The 19,221-nt window shown below is 42.7% G+C and overlaps 1 long non-coding RNA gene across 1 annotated transcript in view; it reads right to left on the bottom strand.

Annotated features, from left to right (window-relative positions):
* Positions 1-241: 241 nt before the first annotated feature.
* Positions 242-19,221, bottom strand: part of LOC149436038 (uncharacterized) — a 43,422-nt gene continuing 24,442 nt past the window's right edge. Inside the window, exon 3 of the long non-coding RNA XR_016308344.1 lies at positions 242-6,976. This is a non-coding gene — a long non-coding RNA (uncharacterized LOC149436038). The remainder of the gene's footprint in view (positions 6,977-19,221) is intronic.

Below are 19,221 nucleotides of genomic sequence, written 5' to 3'. Positions count from 1 at the left end.
GTCTCCTTAAAGCAGAGAACCAATCACCTCATTTGGGGAAAGGTGTTTAGGCGGGGAGCCAGGTTATGATCAAATCCCTCGTGCATTTATACCATGGTCAATAACCTTCACTAGGTACATGTAGCAGCCTAGCCACTGGTAGATTAATATGCATAATGATATCCTGAACGTCCAGGGAGGGGGAGGGAAAACAAACAGAAGGATACATGATTCGCTAATAGAGAAGCACACACACTGTAGGTTGGTATTAGTATAATTATACAGTATACCTCATTTTTATTGATGGAAAAAGTGTGTTAACCTGTAGGACATAACAAAACAGAATAATTTTGTTACGGTAATTAATGAGACCAATCAATAAATGGTGTGGAAAGGTTACAAAGTATTTTTAAATAATTGAGGTGTCATCTATCCACAGTCAAGCACATACTTTACGACAGGGAGAAATGCATCATCATTAAGCCTTTATCTAGGATAAAGATCAGGACAAGAGCTTGGCTTTACATTATCAAAGCAGGTGATAAATATAAGTATTTGCAGACATCTCTTGCACTTGACATTATCTATGTCCTTCGGTCTACCATAAGAAACAAACCTCATTCTTGTGGCTCAGGAGATCTTACCATTGAGTAATCAATGCTCTCCAAAGCAAATTGCTGTTCCTTTCAAGTCTTATAAAGACCAGTTAAATATTCCACGGCGGAGGGGTGCTGCTCCATGTGCTGGCATCCATCTTAGGTGTCTGCAAAGCATTGTGGGATCCTTTATGCTTTCAGCCCCCTGCGGCTCCTCTCCCAGGAGGTGGCAGCTTATGACATATAAGTTTGCTGTTTGTAGCTGTCCATTGCATTTGTGTCCTGTCTGTTGCACAGCAGCAAGTTCCTGTTTAGTTTCGCATTGCTCTCCTGGACACTGACTCAGCTCTGGCAAGACTCCTTCCTGGCTTCTGACCCCGGCTCTGGCGACCATCCTTCCTGGCTTCTGACCCCAGCTCTGGGGATCATCCTTCCTGGCTTCTGACCCCAGCTCTGGGGACCATCCTTCCTGGCTTCTGACCCCGGCTCTGGGGACCATCCTTCCTGGCTTCTGACCCCGGCTCTGGGGACCATCCTTCCTGGCTTCTGACCCCGGCTCTGGGGACCATCCTTCCTGGCTTCTGACCCCGGCTCTGGCGACCATCCTTCCTGGCTACTGTTCTACCAAGTCATCCACTGTTGCTGTTGGACTTGCATAGACTCTGTCTTGTTTTTGTATAATAAACCTACCTTTAATTGCACCTCCTTGTGTGTCTGGCTCCTTGCTCCCTGACAGTAACCCTGATACGGATCCTGACTCCATCCCTGTCAGTGATGCTGAACCGACATTAAAAGATATTATGTTGGCCATTGCCTTCTGTAATAGCTCTCTTACTACCTTAACCCAGGGTTTTGGGTGCCTGTGGGAAGATATCTCTTTAATCAGACATGATTTACGTAACTTTAAACAAAGGGTTACTGCTGTAGAAGATAGAATTAGTGTGCTGGAGGACTCTGTTCAACCCATGCTACAATCTACTAAGTCTACTACTTAGAAGTTAGCTAGCCATGACTACCGTTTGGAGGATCTGGAAAATCGCTTACGCCGGAATAATGTCAGAACTGTGGGTCTCCCTGAATGGCAGGAGGGTAAGAATCCAGTGGACTTTGTGGAAACCTGGCTCAAAGCTACATTTGGAGTGGAAAGCTTTATTCCTCTATTCGCTGTAGAGCAGGCACATAGGGTTCCGGTTAGGTCGCCATTGGCGGGAGCCCCTCCTAGAACTTTCCGCCTACGAATGCTTAATTATCAAGACTGTGACATCATTCTTCAGAAAGCAAGACAGAAGGGGTCCGTTTCTGAGGATGGCTCGCAGATTTTCTTCTTTCCTGATTTCTCCGCGGAAGTTTGGTGCCAATGTGTGAAATATTCTGATCTGAAGAGAAGGCTGCACCAATTGGATCTCAGTTACTCTATGCTATACCTGGCTAGGCTTTGGGTGGCTGCTCATAATACCACCTATTTTTTTTTATACCCTTGGCTACTGCTACCCAGTGGTTGGATACATATCAGCGATCCGAATGCTCCTCTAGACCACATTGAACCCCGATGAAGAGAGAAATTTTTTTTTCCATTTCTTTTGGAAGATTTGTGAAACTTGGCCTAGGCAGATATATTGCCCCATTGGTAAATAGTGTTCCTTTGGGCTTTTTTCTATAGTACCTAGTACAGGCGTCTTTTTTCCTGGTCACCTGGCCCCCCAGGTAGTGGCTTCTGCAAGGAGCAAGTTTCTTTATAGTCAGTTTGTAATTTATTCTATTTATGGTTTTCAGTTATTTTCTTTTTTTTTTTTAGGTTTTTTGGCCTATGTTTTTTCCTGATCGTGTGGAACATTTGATGCTATGGACAGAAGGTCATTGCTATTTTCGGAGGTCTGCATGCCAGATTTTCTTAGACACAGTGAAAATTGGTCTTTTCAGGGTGCTGATTTTATCTGCCCTGAAGTCCCTCATTCTACAACATGCCGTGAAGCCCCCATGCACCTTTTCCCCCTCTTTTTTTCAGCTCCGGTAGCTGGAGTGGGACATTTTGCTATACTCTATTTTGGTTGACGTATTCTGGGTACTCTGACTGACACTTTGATATCCTGAAATGTGAGAGGACTTGGTGATCCTACCAAGTGACAAGCTGTGTTTGCTGCTCTGAAATGTCATTCTCCTTCTGTGATCTGTTTGCAGGAGACCCACCTCTGCTCAGATACTCTAAAATATTTGAAATGCACTACTTTTAGTACTCAATATTACTCTACTTACACCTCTTACTCTAGAGGGGTCGCTATCTTAATTTCCAATGTGGTGGACTTCTGCAGCCAGGTTCATAGGGATGTGAAAGGGAGATATATATTTCTGTATTGTACCTTGTTTAGTAAACCGTACTTGTTGGTTAATATTTATATTCCTCCTCCCTATTCACCTGATGTCTTTAGAGACCTCCTAAAGTTTGCCTTAGATAAGACGGATGTCCCTCGGTGGTTGTTGAGGGATTTAATAATTATGGTGACCTATCCTTGGATAAGTATAGCTCTACCAGGGCCAGGGCCCTCTCAAACCACAGCCTTTGCTAAATATATTCTGGAGCTTGGATTGGTAGGTATTTGGAGAATGCGACACCCTACTGAGAGACACTTTTCATGCTTCTCACGTACTCATAAAACCTTATCGAGAATAAATTTAGCCTTGGGAACAACTGGGATATTGCTCTTCATTTTTGATATTGCCTATGCTGCTAGAGCTGTCTCTGACCTTTTTAGTCCTGAAATTGTTTTTGAGGTCAAGTCCCAATCGTACCTTTTGGAAGGTGACTCCTTATTGGTTAACACTTCTTCCGCCTCTGGGAGGTATACTGATTGATCTTCAGGAATACAGTGCTGCTAACAAACTGCTTGTGTCCTCCTCAACAATACTGGGATTAATTGAAGGCTTATTTAAGAGGTGTCCTTATAGCACAGATTCAAACAACATTCTAAGAAATGGGAACGTGACCTAAATACTTAAGTTCTACGGGCTGAGACCAGATATCTTGCTGATCCTACGATGCTTAACCTACACGACTGGGAACAATTGCAGCAGAACTATACCTCTATTGCCCTCAAGAAGGCAGAACAGAAGTGTTTTTTTCTCCAGCAGCCATACTTTGAGGAGGTGGAAAGTACAGGTCATTTGTTGGGTACTGTAGTGAAGGCACAGAATCCTCGGACTTACATTTCTCAGCTACAAAGGCCTCCGGATGTTGTGGTAACTGCCACTCCGGAGATCTCTTCAGTCTTTTGTGAATTTTTTATGCCCCTCTATAGTATTAAGGATACCTTAGTACTATAGAGTCGTTTCTCACTTCTATTCAATTGCCATCTTTATCCGACTCAGAGAGAGAAGCACTGGAAATGCCAATGACTTTTGAAGAGAAGCAAATTGCAGTTCCTGGTATGTCTAATAATAGGGCTTGATGGCCTTCCTTGTGAGGTGTATAAAACCTATGGAGATTTCCTTTTATCATAACTTTTGGAGGTATTTAATAATGCTTTTGAAGTTGGGACCTTGCCTCTGTCTATTAATGAGGCTGTCATTGTAGTAATACCCAAACCAGACAAGGACCCCGGCATTCCGGATTCTTATCGGCCGATATTGTTGCTTAATTCGAATGTTAAGCTTCTGGCTAAAATGTTGGCTGTCCGTTTATTGAATGTTATCTCAACGATAATTCATTCAGACCAGTCTGGCTTTATCCCAACCAGGGCAACGTCTATTAACATTAGACAATTGTTTTTAAACTTGCAAATCCCAACGAGTAACGACGGTAATAGAGCTGTATTGTCACTCAATGCAGCAAAAGCATTTGATAGCATAGAATGGAGTTTTCTGTGGCATTGTCTTTTGGGTTTGGGCCTACATTTTTAAGATGGATCCAACTTCTCTATGTAGCGCTGACAGCTAGAGTACAAATTAGTGGGCATGTTTCAGACTCATTTTCATTATAAAGAAGTATGAGACAGGGATGCCCCTTATCACCCCTCCTTTTGCGATGGCCTTAGAACCCTTAGCGGCAGCAATCCGTCAGTCCTCTAATATCATAGGATTTAAACAGTCTACAGGAGAGGACAAAATAGCATTATATGCTGATGATACTTTATTGTTTTTAGGGGATACCTCCTCCTCATTAATTGCAGTAATGTCTCTTATAAATACATGTGGTTCATTCTCAGGGTTTACAATTAATTGGGACAAGTCAGTTCTTTTGCTGTTGGATCCACTTCCATCGGATCTGCCACCAATTGCTCAGCAGATATCGGTGGTGTCCTCCTTCAAATATTTGGGAGTTTTAGTCACCCCTCTGGTATCTGATTTATGTGGAATGTAACTTGACACCTTTACTACATAGGTTAAAACAGACGGGCGGAACGTGATGTAAATTGCCTTTAGCAGTCATTGGTAGAGCTAATTTAGTTAAGATGGTTTGGATGCCTCAGATCCTTTATATCTTACATAATTGGCCAGTATGGCTTCCGCAGATCTTTTTTCGAAAAATTGATTCCCTTTTTAGGGATCTTATTTGGAAACAGACATTCCAGAATACGGCTTTCCACGTTACAATTTCCCAAGGATGGGGGATGTCTGGCTGTTCCTAATGCTAGATTATATTTTATAGTGTCACAGATGCAACACTGGTATGGCTGGAATAAACTGGATATCTCTGACCCACTTCAGTGTATTATAATCTCTCAGTTTATTAAGGTTTCACTGGTACAACTGTTAATTTCTCATTGTTTTCAGCAAAAGCGTTCTTTCACTACTTTAAATGTAATTAATAAGGTATGGGACTATGTCTGCACTTTAACCACGCATGAGGGGTACACTTAATATATGCCTATTTGGAATAACCCCCAGTTGTCGGAAGTGGTGAAGCTTGAGGGTTTTGATATTTGGAAGAGGTCTGGCCTTTGATTTCTCCACCAATTGTATAATCGGGATGTGCTCTTACCCTTTAGTGAGTTGGTGGAGCGCTATCATGTTCCTCATAAAGTCTTTTTTCAATATCTCCAGTTATGCCATGCATTGCATTGTCAGGCTGCTACAGTCATATTTAAATATAACCCTTCCATACCATTGACTATGGCGGTGTCCACGTCTTGCCATAAAAGAGGTCTCATAGGAGATCTATACTCTACTTTGCAGTCGTCTATTTCAGCTCACTCTCAGGTGCAGAGTTTAGGACAGTGGCATCAGGATTTGGAAATAATAGAGGAAGAGGAATGGGCTCAGGCTTTGAAGTCCCTCTCGCAGGTTTCTTTGTCACCAACACAACGCCTGACTCAACTGTATATAATTCATAGAGTGCATTACACCCCACAAAAGCTTTTCTCCTGGGGAAGATTAGACTCTCTGTTTTGTTCTAGATGTTACTTAGATACTGGCACACTCATTCATATGGTAAGGCGTTGTCCTAAGCTTCACCGATACTGGTCCTCTATATTTAATACCCTTAACTCGATCGGTTCCATGCGAGTGCAACTTGATCCCAAAGTTGCATTATTGGGTATCATTTCTGAGGATATCCTTCCTGTAGAGAGGCACTTGTTATGGATCAGATCTCTGTATATAGCCCATAAACTTATCCTTCAAAAATGGATTTCCCATTTGCCACCAACTTATGGTCTGTGGCATAACATTATAAATGCTACTTTGAGAATGGAGGAGTTGACTTATAAGCGTAGGAACTGCACTAAAAAAATTAGGAAAATATGGTCGCTGTGGCTTGAGTCTAGTGATTCAACATTTTCATCACTTTCCATGGGAATGGATGAGGGTTAGATTTCTGCTGTGGTGGGTGCAATGTTACTGCTGTTGAGGGATCCTTCGGATATGATGTGCTAGGATATGGGTTTTACTGGTGATCCTGACCATACTGGTTCTGAATATCTTATATGTGTGTACTGCGATTTTGATCTCTGTATATGACAAAAAAGTTTCTTTTGTTTTTTGGTTTAGATTGTCTATAACCTCAGTTACTGTGCTTTTTTTTTCTTTTTTCTTTGTTGTTTGGACTGTTCATATGACGATCATCTGGAGGTTTGCCAGTGCTGACATATTGTTCCATGTCATAGTTATGTTTCTTGTTTGTTGATACGTTGTATGACTTGCAAAAATACCTCAATAAAAACTACTTGATTTAAAAAAAATATTCCATGGCACTGCTGATACAAAGTCCTGTGCACAAATGAGATGTAAACTGAAGGGTAGGTTAAATGTAAATAGCATTTGGTTTTGATAAAACACTTCATGTCTGTCTTCGAAAACCTCATCCCAGGTCTGCTTTACTACCTCAGGATCTGAAGAGACCAATGTATTCCAAGTTGTAGAAGAAAATTCGACATTATAATGCCAGGGGGTCTGTCTGGGACAAAAACCTAAAAAGAAGTTGGGTTATACAACATTCAATTAAAATGTAAGCACTCAGCCAATTCACCTTACAAATTTAATGAGGTAAAATTGCAGAAGCCATATTCAAAAAGCAAACGCCATTGACATTTTGGGGCCACAAGGGACCCCTTTTTCAAGGTTAAAGACAGACAGACAAATTAAAATTGTGAGGTGTTTTGGTTGTGTATTGGTGTCTTTATTGAATGGTTGGCACTGCACTACCAACTAAATAAGGAAACATATGTTTCTGGTGCTAGATGGGTTTATAACAAAGGGTTATAAAACAGGACATTGTTCGAAAATCTCACGAACACATAAAATACAGAGTGGCTCACACCAAATAAATTCTTTTTAACAACTGCAAGTCAAACTCCTGACTCCAATTCACTAAAAAGCTGTGATCTGATCCAGGGGAGGACGGACCATTTGGAAACTCTGGCACTGCCCGAGGGCCCGGAGTCAGTAGGGGGCCCCATGAGATGCCCCTGGTACCTTTTTCATAGGCTTTTTTGAGTTTGGGCAAGGACACAGGGGCCCCATAATCCCCTATTGCCCGGGGGGCCCTATGAGTTCTCAGTCCGCCCCTGATCTGATTTGAAGCTGGCTGGTCAGGCAATGCATTTTCAAAACTATACAACTGAGATAGATTGAATATAGTTTTAGGCCAAACACATCCTATCTGCCACATTCTGATCGACAGCTATGAAAGGTATTTAACTGAGATTATGTAGTTTGTTTGATAAGGAACCATTTATGCAAACATGCCACAAAAAAGTTTTCTTAGACTTCTTACAATGTGTTAAGTATATAGGATGGCTGGGGGTTGGTCCAGGATGGAAGCTATTTTTTGCAAGTATTCATTTTTGTATTTAAAAAAATAGACATTCCATATGAAGATGACCAATGTTCAGAGACTAACCAGGGGCAATCAGGATGGAATGAAGCAATCACCACTCCAGGTCATATTTTCACCAGGCTGGAAAGAAGCCACTGAGAGTTTTTAAGAATAGAAAGTTTCCACATTAGCAGAAGTATATGAAAGACTGAGCTCAAAGTTAGAGTGAAGGCTCATTTTGAACATACCCTATGTTGACTATGCTCCTGCATGGGAAGAGACATCCGTAACTTACTTCTGGTTGAATAAAATCCATGAAAATTACATAGGTGAGTGGACAGATTTTTGTGTGCCTCTATAACTCTCGGTATATAGAGAATATTTGAGAATGACACAAATATTGTTTTTCACAAAGTCTGCTGCCTCAGTTTTTATGATGGCAATTTGCATATACTCCTTAATGTTATGAAGAGTGATCAGATGAATTGCAATTAATTGCAAAGTCCCTATTTTCAATAAAAATGAACTCAATCCCCAAAAAAACATTTCCACTGCATTTCAGCCCTGCCACAAAAGGACCAGCTGACACCATGTCAGTGATTCTCTTGTTAACGCAGGTGTCACTGTTGATGAGGACAAGGCTGGAGATCACTCTGTCATGCTGATTGAGTTAGAATACCAGACTGGCAGCTTTAAAAGAAGGGTGGTGCTTGAAATCATTGTTCTTCCTCTGTTAACCATGGTTACCTGCAAGGAAACACGTGCAGCCATCATTGCTTTGCACAAAAAGGGATTCACAGGAAAGGATATTGCTGCTACTAAGATTGCACCTAAATTAACCATTATTGGATCATCAAGAACTTCAAGGGGAGAGGTTCACTTGCTGTGAAGAAGGCTTCAGGGTGCCCAAGAAAGTCCAGCAAGCATCAGGACTGTCTCCTAAAATGGATTCAGCTGCATGATTGGGGAACAACCAGTGTAGAGCTTGCTCAGGAATGGTAGCAGGCAGGTCATCTGCACACATAGTGAGGAGAAGGCTTTTGAAGGATGGCCTGGTGTCAAGAAGGGTAACATAGAAGCCACTTCTCTCCACAAAAAACATCAGGGACAGACTTATATTCTGCAAAAGGTACAGGGATTGGACTGCTGAGGACTGGGGTAAAGTCATTTTCTCTAATGAATTCCCTTTCCGTTTGTTTGGGGCATCTGGAAAAAACCTTGTCCGGAAAAGAAAAGGTGAGCAGTACCATCAGACCTGTGTCATGCCAACCATTCATGTGTGTGGTTGCTTCTCAGGCAAGGGAGTGGGCTCACTCACATTTTTGATCTAGGAACACAGCCATGAATAAAAAATGGTACGAATACTCAGAGAGCAACTTCTCCCAGCCATCCAAGAACAGTTTGGTGATGAACAATGCCTTTTCCAGAATGATGGATCACCTTGTCATAAGGCAAACGTGATAACTAAGTGGCTTGGGGAACAAAACATTGTAATTTTGGGTCCATGGCAAGGAAACTGGGGAGTTTATGGGACCTTAATCCCATTGAGAACTTGTGGTCAATCCTCAAGAGGCGGGTGAACAATGAAAACCTCACAAATTCTAACAAACTCCAAACATTGATTATGCAAGAATGAACTGCCATCAGTAAGGATGTGGCCCAGAACTTGATTGACAGCATGCCAGGACAAATTGCAGAGGTCTTGATAAAGAAGGGTCAACACTGCAAATATTGACTCTTTGCATAAACTTGAAATTACCAATAAAAGCCTTTAACACTCATGAAACGCTTGTAATTATATTTCAGTATACTATAGTAACATTTGACAAAAAGGTCTAAAATCACTGAAGCAGCAGACTTTGTGAAAATGAATATTTGTGTCATTTTCAAAACCTTTGGCCATGGCTCTATATATACACTGCTCAAACAAATTAAAGGAACACTTTTTAATCAGAGTATAGCATCAAGTCAATTAAACTCCTGGGATATTGATCTGGTCAGTTAAGTAGCAGAAGGGGTTGTTAATCAGTTTCAGCTGCTTTGGTGTTAATGACATTAACAACAGGCGTACTAGATGGGCAACAATGAGACGACCCCCAAAACAACAATGGTTTTACAGGTGGAGGACATTCACATTTTTTTCCCTACTCATCTTTTTCTGACTGTTTTTCACTAGTTTTGCATTTGGCCAGGGTCAGTGTTACTACTTGGTAGCATGAGGTGATACCTGGACGTTACAGAGGTTGCACAGGCAGTCCAATTCCTCCAGGATGGCACATCAATATGTGCCATTGCCAGAAGGTTTGCTGTGTCTCCCAGCATAGTCTCAAGGGCATGGAGGAGATTCCAGGAGACAGGCAGTTACTATAGGAGGGCTGAGCAGGGCCATAGAAGGTCCTTAACCCATCAGCAGGACCGGTATCTGCTCCTTTGTGCAAGGAGGAACAGGATGAGTACTGCCAGTACCCTCCAAAATTACCTCCAGCAGGCCATTGGTGTGAATGTGTCTGACCAATCAGAAACAGACTTCAGGTGGGTGGCCTGAGGATTCTATATCCTCTAGTGGGCCCTGTGCTCACTACCCGGCACCATAGAGCTTGATTGGCATTTGCTACTGAACACCAGAATTGGCAGGTCTGCCACTGGCTCCCTGTGCTTTTCACAGATGAGAACAGGTTCACCCTGAATACATGTAGCAGATGTGCAAGGGTCTGGAGAAGCCATGGAGAATGCTATGCTGCCTGTAATATCATTCAGCATGACTGGTTTGGTGGTGGGTCACTGATGGTCTGGGGAGTCATATTCATGAAGGGATGCACAGACCTCTACAGGCTAGACAATAGCACCCTGACTGCGATTAGGTATTGGGATGAAATCCTTGGACCCATTGTCAGACCCTATGCTAGTGCAGTGGTTCCTGGGTTCCTCTTGGTGCACGACAATACTCGCCCTCATGTGGCGAGAGTATGCAGGTAGTTCCTGGAGGATGAAGGAATTGATACCATTGAATGGCCCCCACGCTCGCCTGACCTAAAACCAATATAACACCTCTGAGATATTATGTTTCAGTCCTTTTGATACTGCCAGGCTGCACCTCAGACTGTCCAGGAGCTCAGTGATGCCCTGGTCCAGATCTGGGAGGAAATACCCCAGGACACCATCCGTCGTCTCATAAGGAGCATGCCCTGATGTTGTCAAGCATGCATACAAGCATGTGGGGGCCACACAAACTACTGAGTACCATTTTGAGTTGCTGCAATGAAATTTCAGTAAAATGGACCAGCCTGCTGGATAATTTTTTTACTTGAAATTTTGGGGAGTCTTTGACTTCAGTCCTCTGATGGAATTTAAAATTATCAACCTACAAATGATAGGGCATCCTTTCGGTCCTAAAACATTACCCAGTCCATATCAGTATAAATATATTTTTCCTCATTGATAGCTGATGTATCTTCAAAGTGTTCCTTTAATTTTGTTGTTGATTGTTTTGGAATTCTAATTGCAGAGTGGCTTTCAGGCATTCAGCCCGCACAGATAATTCATGAATCACAGGTTAACACACATCAGCAGAACAATGTGTTGCACAGGTTATAGCTGATAAATCAACGCAGCTGTCCAGAATGTCTGTCCTTATTACAGTCATGAACCCACAGCACTTTTCTTTCATAGATAACATGTCAATAAAATATATGTTCTTTACTGCTTCTACTCTTTTGTGCAGGAATGAATGCACTCATGATAAATAAGAAAGTTAAAGGGGTTTCTGAAGAAATGTGTTTTGAGGTCCATTTAAAAGTGTTTAAGATTGCATATTGTTGGTGTGTTTGCTCAGCACTGTACATTATAATGGGAGACAGTACACGAGACAGTACAGTAACAATACAATACAATACACAAGGGGTTTGAGGGCCCTGCTCCTTGGAGCTTACAATCTAGGAGGGAGGGGAGAGTGGTACAGGAGGAAATAGCTGTGGGGGATGGAGTGGTGGGAAGAGCGGAGGAGATCAGCAAATTAGGTGAGGGCGGGGTAGGCTTCTCTGAAGAGATGGGTTTTCAGGGTGCGCCTGAAGGTGAAGAAGGAAGGTGCCAGTCTGATGGATTGGGGTAGTGAGTTCCAGAGAATGGGGGAAGTCCTGGAGACGGGCATGGAGGAGGAGACCAGGGAACTAGAGAGTAGAAGGTCTTGTGAGGAGCGGAGAGTACGTTTTGGGTGGTAGATGGATATCAGGTCGGTAATGTAGTTTGGGGCAGTCTTATGAACAGCTTTGTTTGTTAATGTTAATATTTTGAATTTTATGCGTTGGGCAATCGGAAGCCAGTGGAGGGATTGGCAGAGGGGGGTGGCGGATACGGAGTGGTTGGTAAGGTGGATGAGTCTGGCTGCAGAATTCAGAATGGACTGAAGTGGGGATAGCCTGTGTTGGGGTAAGCCGGCGAGGAGGGAGTTGCAATAGTCAAGTCGGGAGATGATAAGGGAGTGAATGAGTTGCATTGTAGTTTCTGGAGTTAGGAACGTGCGTATTTTGGAGATGTTACGGAGGTGGAGTCTGCATGAATTGGTCAGCGATTGGATCTGGGGCTGGAAAGACAGATTGGAGTCTATAATGACACCTAGTATTCTGGTTTGTGTGGTGGGGCTGATGGTGGCGTTGTTGGTCGTGATGGAGAGGACAGGGGGGGGGGGGACGGGTTAATGGGAAAACTAGGAGCTCGGTTTTGGCAAGGTTTAATTTGAGGAAGTTGAGTGACATCCAATCTGATATGTCGTTTAGGAGGCTAGTGATTCGGGCAGAGACTGAAGGAGTGAGGCGAGGGATAGAGAGATAGATTTGAGTGTCATCGGCATAGAGATGGTAGTTGAAGCCGTGGGAGTGTATCAGTTGGCCAAGGGAGGAGGTATAGATGGAAAAGAGAAGGGGCCCGAGGACAGAGCCTTGGGGGACCCCAACAGAGAGGGGGAGTGAGGGGGAGGTGGCAGCGTTATAGGTAACACTGAAGGAGCGTTGGGATAGATAGGAAGAGAGCCATGAGAGAGCAGAGTTTCTAAGGCCAAAAGAGTATAGTTTTTTGAGGAGGAGGGGGTGGTCGACCGTGTCGAAAGCCGCGGAGAGGTCAAGGAGTAGTAGCACTGAGTAGTGGCCATTGGCTTTGGCGGATAGCAGGTCATTGGAGAGTTTGAGTAGGGCGGTTTCACTGGAAGCCAGATTGTAGGGGATCAAGGAGGTTGTTGTCGGTGAGGTGGAAGATTAGGCAATTATAGGCTAAGCGCTCAAGGAGTTTGGATGAAAATGGCAGTGTCAGGAATGGACTTGTCAATAGTGGTGGGACTCACCTGCCTTGTGGGCTGCAGTACCAGGGCTGGCCAGCGGGTGCTCTAAACAACCAGAGGTTCACTTCGGCAATTAGCCATCACCTGGGGCTGATTGCAGGTGGTGTATTTAAGGGATGGCCAGACTTGCAGTCTGTGCCTTGGTGTGTGTTTTTCCATGGGCCCCTGTACCTTGTAACCTGCATTCCTGTTCCTGTTTCTGCCTGACTTGTTGCCGACCCTGCCTGATCCTGAACTCTGCTGACTTCTCCTGGTTGATCCCTGGCTTGTGACCCTGACCATTCTCTCCGCCTGCTCCTCCTGTACCTACCTGCCCGATAGTTATCGACCCGGCCTGCCTGACTACGTTGTGCTCTATATGTGTATGTACCTGTGTATCTATATCAGTTTAGGTTTGGGTTTGTTTCACCTTGTTGTATGTATTTGTGTTAGCTTGGGGTTTGGTGCACTGCGTTTATATTTGTATTGTTAGTCTTAATAAATTGTCTTATTTATACCATATCTGAAGCCTGCATTTCCCTGTGTCAGTACACACATCTCTGGTCACGCCCGCATCCCTGACAGGCAGTAGGGAAATGAGTCTAAGGTTGTTTAGGTCGGTGGGATCCAGGGAGGGTTTTTTTACGTATGGGAGTGATGTGTGCGTGCTTCATGGGGGAGGGGAATGTGCCAGTTGAGAGGGAGAGATTAAAGATGTGAGTGAGGGAGCGTAGGATGGAGGAGGAGGGTGATCGTAGGAGTTGTGTGGGGACAGATTCAAGGGGGCAGGTGGTAAGGCGAGCTTCAGAGAAGACCTTAGTGACCTCTTCAGTGGTAACGAGGTCGAAGGAGTGGAGTGTTGTGGGGGTTTTAGTGTGAGGAATGTTGGGCGGGGAGGAGGTCTGGACAGGGGTGAGGTTGAAGGAGAGGAGTGTTGAGGGGGTTTTCGTGTGAGGGATGCTAGGTGGGGCGGAAGTCTGAGCAGTGGTGATGTCCCTGCGAATTGCGTCGATCTTGCTTTGGAAGTGGTTAGCAATCTCGTGGGTGGTGAGTGAGGTACTGGGTGGAGGTGGGGGCGGAGAGAGCAGGGAATTGAAGGTGCAGAAGAGCCGGCGAGGGCTGGAGGAGAGAATATTGATGAGGATTACAAAGTAGGCTTGCTTGGCAGCACGGAGGGAGGAAATGTAGGTGAGGAAGGCGGATTTATATCGGGTGAACGCTACACCCGTATGAGAACAGAATTTAAAATAATAATTATTATTATTATTATACAGGATTTATATAGCACCAACAGTTTGTGCAGTGCTTTACAAAATGAAGGTAGACATAACAGTTACAATACAATTTGATGCAAGAGGAAACAGAGGGCCCTGCTCGTTAGAGCTTACAATCTAAGAGGAAGGGTTGAGTGATACAAAAGGTAATAGTTGTGGGGGATGAATATAGTTGCAATGCCTTACAAAAATTGATTTAAACACATTTATAAATGTAATTTTAAACAATTTTGTTATGAAATCTGTGATTTAAAAAAAAATATATTTTCCCATGTAATCTGTTGAAAAGCATGCTTCAAGCATGCCCAGCACTACCTTTGTGTTTTTGTTGTGTTTTGCAGAGTGTGATAATCTGCTAGTTAAGAAATTCCATCTTAGAGATGTTTCTCCTGTGGGTCATTTTTGTCTATTTTTATTTCTATAGCTGCCAGAAAGTAAGACACTAAAGATGTTAAACCTTACAGAAAGCTCAGACTTAGCTCTGATGCTAGTAGATAAATACATAGCCATGCAATACTTTTCATTTTAAAACACAGGTATACTGATGAGTATACTAGAAAGCACTTCAGTGAAACTGGGGTCCACATTCTGTATTAATAATCAGATATAAGTAGAGAATTATTATTATTATTATTATACAGGATTTATATAGAGAACAGGTTATACAAGAATGGCAGCCACCCCAATTTATAGCTGACTTTTGAAGTAAGGTGCACATGGAAGAGCATTGCACAGCACAAACAAGCCTGGGATTTCCCAGCACTTTTACCAGATAACCTGAAAAAAAAGGCACTGTCTAAAAATGTATGTTAAAAACCAAGGTTTTGATTTCACACATTAGCAAATATATGTGAAAACGCTGCACTAATTCTATATTTGAAAGTCGCCAAGTTGGAGCATATGGAGCAGTGTATAGATTAAGGGCAATTTTGCCTAAAGGGAAATTAAAGGCTATTGAAAAAAAATAACAAGCATATTATATTTACCTGCTCTATGCAGTGGTTTTGCACTGAGCAGCCACAATCCTCCTATTCTCAAGTCACCCACTGGCCCATCCCTCCTGCTGAGTGCAGCCAGAGCAAGCAGCTTGCTATGAGGGCACTCAAGTAGGCTTGCTCCTGATTCACTGCTCTGCGTGTTCATTCATACACAAAGCTGTGGCTCAGCCCCACCCCCTCTCTCTTCATATTGGCTTACTGGTTGTGATTGACAGCAGTGGGATCCAATGGCTCCTGCTGCTGTCTAAGCCAATGAGGAGGGAGAGTACCCTGAGAGCCGAGGCTCTCATGCACATTGTTGGATCATGATGGGGCTCAGGTAAGTACAGGGGGCGGGGGCTGCTGCACACAGAAGATATTTACTTTCATGCATACAATACATGAAGGTAAAAAACCTTCAGCCTTTACAACCATTTTAAATGTGCAGGGATACAGTAGATGCCCAGCAAGAACACAATTGCAGCAGAAGGTGTCTGTGTCCCCATGCCAAATAGATAGAGAACAGCACACAAGCAACATAGTTATATCACTTCCTTCATCAAATAAACTACTGATTCCATTGATATTATAACAGTGTTGGCCACATGCTTACAATACAAAACTGTGCTAAAAAGAGGTGTAACTACAGATCTTGGGCCCCTGGCAACCTCCCTGTTGTCAAAGGCATATAGACTGTTCATTTTGCAAGGAAATTTGCCCCAGAGCTTAGTGAATACGGCGAAGCTCTGTTGACTTCCATTGACTAGTCATGTGCAAACAAAAGTGCTGTTTTTATTTTCCTTGTTCTTCACCGCATTCAGTAAGCTCTTTGGACAAAAGTGCAATTTCCCTTGAAAAGTAAACAGCCTATTTGCCTTATGTAAACCAATCTCAAAGTATGTCTAAATGAAGGACAGATATCAGGAGAGCTGTTAGTCAACTAATACACTCCTAGGAACCATAGCGGTGGGCAGAAGATATCAGAGAATAGGTGGGTAGCTGACAGGGGTTATAACCCTCCCTTACTCTATCCAAAAATGAAAAAAGTTTGCCCATAGTTCAACTTTAACTTTTAACATACATTTTCGAGCTAGTGCTCTGTCCTCAGTAGCTCACCAGTCTTTTTCGGCATCACAGATCTCTAGGCCTCACTGTAAAATCTAAGCCTTCTGGTCCTTTTATTTCCCACAGCAAGCAAATGTTGAAAGAGGTGATATAGTAGTCAGTAAAAAAAAAGAAAAAAGAAAACAAGTTGTAGTAGCAATAATAATGGCAATCACAATATGTTATATATATATTATATGCTGAAATGTTTGTTAGGGCTCCTATTCAGTGGTGTATTTAGGTTTTTAGATGCCCTAGGCAACACAAAAATCATCCGCCTTCCACCTACAAACCCCCCCCCCCCCCCCCCCCCACCAAAAGAGTCTGACACTGACCACGTCCTCACCGACATTACAAGTATAGAAATAAATAAATAAAAATTCCAGTATACATACCATAGGTTGTAAATAGATGCTATAACTTTCACACAAACCAATTAATATATACTTATTGGGATTTTTCTGCTTCTGGACTGGAGGCTGGAAGCTGAGGAAAAGCTGAAAAAGGGAGCCCCACTGCCCTGCAGTCCACCAGGGAAGGATAGGCTGCAAAGCTTGGAGAAAAACCAGCCCACGAAGAAGGACCGAAAGCAGATCTATTTACAGCTGCAGGACAAGGACACTGTGAGTACCTCTACATCCTCAGGCCCTAGAAGGGAGAGGTCTGCTTCATGCAAGTTCTGGCAAGTCTTCAGGGGACAGTTCATAGCTTACCCAATCCCTTGTCCTTGGATCAGATAACATAGCCAGGTGGACTGGTGTTATGTGCACCAAGGGGACAAAAAGCTCCTACACATTACTAGAAATCCACACAGGGGACACCAAGCTTTAACCACTTCCCGACCGGCCGCTCTATATAAATGGCCGGATGGTGGCAGTGCAGGGTCGGGTGGCCGTTTATAAACGGCCTCCCCGCACCCTGATTGTGTGCGCTCCCTGGGAGCGCGCACCACCGCGATCCGGTGCCCGCTGTGTCCTCCGGACACAGTGAAACACAGATCGTCGGACGGGACCTCTGTACGAGGTCCCGCTCATGTGATCACTGATTGGCCAATCAGAGATCACATGCAAAGTAGTAAGTAAGATGTCACTTGTGACATCATTGCTTACTACGTGTGAAATCTGTGAATGATCACAGAGGTCACATGGTACAAGGCTATTCACAACAGCCTTGTACCATGTGACAAGCTGTGACCAATCACTGCTCACTCAGTACTTCTCCAATGACTGCAAGAATGCAACCAGAGAGAAGGAGAAATTATTGCTTTTTCATCCTATATGGGTGTAAAAGCAATCAGTGTAAAAAAAAAAAATAAATAAATCTTCATCACCCCCCACAAGTAGTACAGTGTCACCATGGTGACACTGTACTGCTAGGATGACAGTATGTAAAAAATAAAAAATAATAATATAAAAAAATAAAATAAAAATGTAAAAAAAATGTTTAAAAATCATAATTTTTGGTTATAAACTAATTTGGATTTTTTTTTTTACTAAAAAGATAACGGAATAAATTTTGGCCTAGACTTATGATGAAATATTATTTATTTGCAAAATTTTATTTTAAAAAACCCTTTTTTTCAAAATTTTTTGACTTTTTCATTTACATAGCAAAAAAAAATAAAAATCCCAGCGGTGAATAAATACCACCAAAATAAAGCTTTATCCGTCTCAAACAAATGGTAAAAAATGAATTTGGGTACAGTGTTGCATGTCATTCAAAGTGTGATAGCGCTGAAAGCTGAAAATTTCCCTGGTCAGGAAGGGGGTAAAAGTGTCCGGACTGGAAGTGGTTAAGAAGGGGATTACTTTACTAAGGATTGTACTGCTTCCTGCTGGAATGCAGTCAAGTGTTTGTCATTTATTTTACTAAGTGTGCCATTGCAGAAAACGTCCTACTTCTACTATTTCTTAAATCAAATTGGGCATTCCATAACCCCTTTACCATATTCAAGAATAATCCCTTAATAAAACAAAAAAAAAACCAAGCCCATAGACTGTTTACTGACTTTGGTTGAGGAAGATGTGTGTTGCCTGGCTGTGCAGAGTTTAGGGGGACCCAAAACAAATCCAGAGGCCCTCAAGAGGGTAGTGTTACAGTTATATGGTCTGTTCTTGTTTTGGTACAGTGGTAACCTCCCATTGAGTAATCCCAAATCAAATGATTAAAGCAGTATTAAACCCAAAAGCAACATTTATTATATTGAAACTTAACAATTCTTAAATGTGATGACTGCAATTGTTTTCTTTACGGTATTCATATTTATTTTGTTTTTTCTATTTTCAACTGGGGATTAGACAAATCATATAACACTGGCAGGGGTGCTTACAATGATCAGTTTTATTCATTTATGTAAAACCTTTATCCCAAAAGGAAAAACACCTGTTTGCTATAACTGCTTATAGAGTGTTAGCTGGCGATTTGTTAGTGTATTTGAATTTCCTTGTACATCTAACACTCCCCTCCCCATAGACCGACTATACTACTGTCTGCTATGCCCCCTGTGCTCCTTAATCCTAAGTGGAGGCACTCTAATACAGGAGGTGTGTTACTGGCAGATCACCAGATGAAAACAGAGGGAAGAAAGCCTTAAAAAGAAAACTAATGCAGCCCCCACATCTAATGACTGGAATGCTGCAATATATTACATTTTTGGTTTACTACCGTTTTAATGGTCAGCGGTACCATGTACCATATACTCATTCACATAGAGGGGGACTTGGATCTGGTGGCC

Source organism: Staurois parvus, unplaced genomic scaffold (assembly GCF_062004578.1).
Source record: "Staurois parvus isolate SC_StPar_1 unplaced genomic scaffold, SC_StPar_1.0 ptg001432l, whole genome shotgun sequence".
Taxonomy (NCBI): Eukaryota; Metazoa; Chordata; class Amphibia; order Anura; family Ranidae; genus Staurois; species Staurois parvus.
Note: the sequence above shows the minus strand (reverse complement) of the source record. Positions and strands in the feature narration are given on the sequence as shown.